Source organism: Glycine soja, chromosome 15 (genome assembly GCF_004193775.1).
Source record: "Glycine soja cultivar W05 chromosome 15, ASM419377v2, whole genome shotgun sequence".
NCBI classification, from domain to species: Eukaryota; Viridiplantae; Streptophyta; class Magnoliopsida; order Fabales; family Fabaceae; genus Glycine; species Glycine soja.
Window position 1 is genome coordinate 1,978,376 of NC_041016.1, and position 5,002 is coordinate 1,983,377.

Sequence of the window (5,002 nt, forward strand, 5' to 3'; positions counted from 1 at the left end):
CTGCAGAAAGAAAATGACATCGTACGATGAGTTATGACATCTCAGAGAATATTGCTTATGACTTATGAGTTATGACATCTCAGAGAATTGTGTTCAAGCCCAACGCGTATAAAACCATTTAACTCGAACAAAATAAATTGCTTATGACTTATGAGTTATGACATCTCAGAGAATACTGGAGAAAACTTCATTCATAAGTCTTTTTATCCTTATGAGGAAGATAACAAGAGGGCATGATAGCTCACTCCATTTTCTTGTTCCACTAGGTGCATAAAATGCCAAGATAAAAGAACCAAAACCTATTTAAAGAGTAGGAAATAACAAAATTATGATGCGTACGTATTGTGTAGAGTGTTGAAAACTCCTCTCCCTAAACTAAGAGATGTCAGCAAGAAGTGTACTACCTCTGGATGCACTCGAAAATAATCCATGTACGTCACCACCGATGATCTGAAATGGGTTCATCATCTTTCCAGAACCTATCGTTGGCAATCTCGAACATTCTGTTAACCTGATCACCAATAAAACTACAGTTAGTTAAGATAGTAAATAACAAACAAACTATAACTCAAGTTATCTCAGGATTGAAGACAGTATTTATATCATAGCATTTTTCCTATTTTAACAACAGCTAACAGCATAGCTCAATAGTCAATTTTAGCAACTAGATAGCAAAGAGCTAGTGCATATCAACGAATTGACAATACTCAGATACAAAAAATGAATGTATAAGTAAGGGAGAATGAGTAAAGGAACTTACTGTATTGCGATGAGAATGGTGAGAGGAGGGAAAAAAGGCGCAAAAAAGCATCAAAGAGACGAAGATGAGCAAAAAGGTTGGGCTTCGTGTTGGACTACAAAGTCCCACCTCGAATAGAAATTAAGGAATATAATATGCTTCTATTCATTTCAGTTTCGAAGAGGACACAATATTATTCAATATTAATATTCAATCCCTTTCAAATATACCAAAAATAGGAGTTTCCACTGGCACGATCACAGCATTGCCAACGGCAAAGTTTCTCCAAAAAAAATATTTGAAATGGGAGAAGTAATGTTAAGATTAAACAAACTTAGGCATAGCAAATTATACAAAGTAAATATTGTACGTACTAACCACATATTATCAAAATTATTATATTTAGTTAATACATATAATCTTAATTATTTTCACCTCTCCAAAAGATTTGATCATCCACGCACTAACAACAAACGCATGTTCGCATGTTGCCTCCACTTGCTGAATTTCGGCGTAAGGACATTGACCCATGTACTACAAATGTTCTTCCAAACTATGGACCAAAGTCCGAGTCTTTTTTATTTTGTTGGACCCAAAGTCCATGGAGTCAATACGAATTTTGGTTTTGGTAATATCATATTTTTAGACCGTTACTATATTATTCACTTCGCTTCTTTGCTTACACACTCTGTTATTCAATTTGTTTTTCAAAAAATGACCTATTTCAGAAAACACACTCCCTTATTGACAGTTCCAGAAAAATCACCCACCTCCCAAGAAAAACTCACAATCCCATCAAGATTTTAGCACAAAGTTATCGATTGCTATGATCGGTGGTATATAGGTATCAATTGTTTTCTTCTGCTTCACGAGGTATAATATTATTGATGTTGCAGCTTTATACCTTGTTGATTTAATTAAACTTAGAAGCCTCGGAGATACAACTTAGGTGAGACCATATCAAAGGTTCTCCTTAATTTGAAACCTAATAGACAAAAAAGGTTACAACAACATTGCAAGAAGTGGTGGATTTGAAGGTGGATAGGCGGAGGAAAAAATAGTTTACTATGCAAAAGCTGATTTTTTCATTTAAATGAAATTAATTATTTTAAAATCACTTTTCAATAAACTTATCCCGACAAAAACTTAATGGTACCATTTATTTAAGCTCATTTAAAAAATGCTTTCTTTATAAAATAAATAATTTATTTTTTTGATGTGTTTATCTAAACTGATTTTTCTTACAAGATAATTATTTTTTAAGAAGTAAATCTTATATACTTTCTAAAAAATAATTTTTTAAAATATTTTTTTTAAAATTTTAACAAATTAGCTTAATGTTTGACGAAAAATAGAAGATGAGAAGGTGTAGAGGGAAGAGTGAAGAGAGGACTAGAATAGAAATTAAAAAAAAGTACTAGAAAAAAAAATGTCAATAGCATGGGCTAACATCTATATGTATTTAGGCCTTCTGGACACACCTCAATTTTCATTTTTCTCATCATCAACAGTTCATACTTCATTTGAAAATATAAGGTTGGTTTAATAAATAGATAAGAAAACATAAAGGGTGAAAGAAAAATGAAAAAGAAGGCAAATTAACATAAATGGATTAATTTTTACACAAATTTATAGGAATGGTGGATTTTTAAAATATTATAGGATATGATAAGTTATTTTTTAAAACACCATTTCATATAAAGAAGTTGTGTTTTAAAATACGACTTTAGAATGTTATAATTTTAGAATAAAAAATACGAAAGTCGTGTCTTGGATCACGACTTCAAATATTTTATATTTTTTTTATAAAAGTCATATGAGTAGAAATAGCTTTAGTATTTTTTTTTAAAAAAAATAATGAAATTGTTTCTTTCTTCAATCATGACTTTAATTTTTTTTCTTTCTTTTTATTTGAAACATCATGCCTTCTAAGACTAATCAATGTATCATTTCTCAACTTAGGCTTCTGAATTATTTCTTATGATTACAGTGTTGTCTCAATGAATTATTATTTTTATTTTAAAATGGAAAGTCTTTGTGAGCAAAAAAAGAAACTGAAGTGAAGATGAGAATATTGAGATACAAGGAAGAGAGGAGAAGGGAAGATGAAAAAAAACTAAAGCCGTGAATGAAGGAAAACTTCATTATTTAAAAAAAAAATAGAAAAACTAAAGTCATGATTGAAGAAACAATTTATTATTTTTTATTAAAAAATACTAAAATCATTTCTACTGATACGATTTTTATAAAAGAAAATTATAAAATACTTAAAATTGTGATCTAAAACACTACTTTAATATAATTTTTTAAAAAAATTACATATTCTAGAGTTGTACTCATATTTATAATATTTCTAACAAAAATTAACATTCAGACAGTCTTAGAGGCTGGGCTCCAGAATCTTCTTTACTTTTTACCCAATAAAAGAATACTGGTTTGTCACTTCATTAATAACGCCTTTGAGTTTGAGATAATAAAGTGATAAGTGGAGAGAGAAAGCTGAAAGCTTGCATTAATGGAGAGAAGGAAGAAAGTGAGTCAAAGAGAAAAGGTGACATTATTTTTTGCCAAAGGGGAGAAGGGTATGACAAGTCAACTGGGATTGATTCTGCCTACTCTCTCAGCTTTTAGAGGTACCACTAACAACCGCATCTTGTTCTAATTCAGACTGCAGACAAAAACAAACCCCAATAAAAGAATTGAACCTCTAAAACCAATGCATACACATCATACACTACATTTACATACATTAATACATAGCTTCCCTTTCCTTTTACGTTGTTAGCTGTCTCTGCAACCTTTCCTGTCTCCGACAAAGAAATTTCAGCACTCACATAAATTTGACAAACATGCAATTATCCTATTATTATCTTCAATGTACGTGCTATTTATCAAAAAAAGAATTGCGCTGATCCTCTTCATTTGAAGCTATAGAACAACGAGACTGATCATGTGACTTCAGATCAAGACCAAGTTCAGACGTATATATATGTAAAGAAAAATTGTCTCATTTCAAGGATTGAGCATCTCCATTAATTTTGCTAACAAGTGTTTCAAAAACACTTTTGATTGCATGTTTGGATATATATCCGTTCTAAACATATGTTAATAATAAGATAAAATTTACAAAACTATTTTTATCCTTTCTTTTACTTTTATTTTGCAATGGATCATTAAATTTGCAGGTATGGGTATTCATATACAATAAATTAGACTAAAACCAAACATGCTATAAATATGATATTTTAATACATTATTGCATTTTTTGGTATTATACATTATTGCATTTTATTTAATGTTTCTAATAATTTTTTTAAAACATTTTGAAATTTAATATTATAAATATTTTTCTTTTTTAGTTTTTATATTCTTATCCTACTTTTTAAATACAAGCATTAACATTTTCGATTCTTAAATTGAACATATAATACCTTATTTCATCAAGACATATATTGTTTGATTTCACCGTTTAAATCTGATGGTTTATTTTGTGCTTCTTTTCATCCTTTCCTTTTCCATGATTGACCTAACATAGCAAATCTTAGGGCAGGGATGAGTGTTTGTCTTACATTTCGCATGTGATAAAGTACTGAAACACCAATGTACTAATGGCACCTTCATAAACAAAATCCATATCCATATGCACTAAAAAAAAACATATTGGGTTTGTTTACATATATACTAATTAATAATTACTGAATTTTCAGCTAATTGGACTAACTAGCAGTTATTTACAAAAACAAATGCATATATTTTAGCATAATTATGAATCTATGTTAATTAATTTTAATTGGTTGATTATTTCTCTTTTTAGTGAATAAACACATCTTTCACAAAACACAATCTTACTAAAATCAGATAAAACTATTATTTTTACAAAAAAATAAAATAAAATTGTTATGATCAATAGAACTCTCTCTATATATATTCTAAGTATTTAATAAAGTCCTATACTTGGATTCAAACTCAAAATACTAATCAAAATACTAAGTTATTAAGAGAATCTAATTTAATTGGTTAAGTAACATGTATGAATTGTTAATCTCCTTATACTTGTTTTCAATTTTTGTGAATAAAAAAATTACTAATTTAGAGAAACATTATTATATCAATTAATTCAAGTGTTCCGTAGCATTAATATGGTTCATTGTTGTGTTGCCATTTCATGACTCTTTTAATTCCTTTTAATTATAAATTCCGTTTAATTCACTCACAAAAAAAATCCTTTTAATTTCAATTAATAAATGTAAATAATAGAAGGCA

At 28.8% G+C, this 5,002-nt stretch overlaps 1 long non-coding RNA gene across 1 annotated transcript; it reads right to left on the bottom strand.

Annotated features, from left to right (window-relative positions):
* Window positions 1–3,225: 3,225 nt before the first annotated feature.
* LOC114388603 lies at window positions 3,226–3,833 on the bottom strand. Its single transcript, XR_003661507.1, has 2 exons — window positions 3,488–3,833; window positions 3,226–3,407 (listed from the first exon to the last, which is right to left on the bottom strand). It is a non-coding gene; the product is annotated as an uncharacterized LOC114388603 (long non-coding RNA).
* Window positions 3,834–5,002: the final 1,169 nt, after the last annotated feature.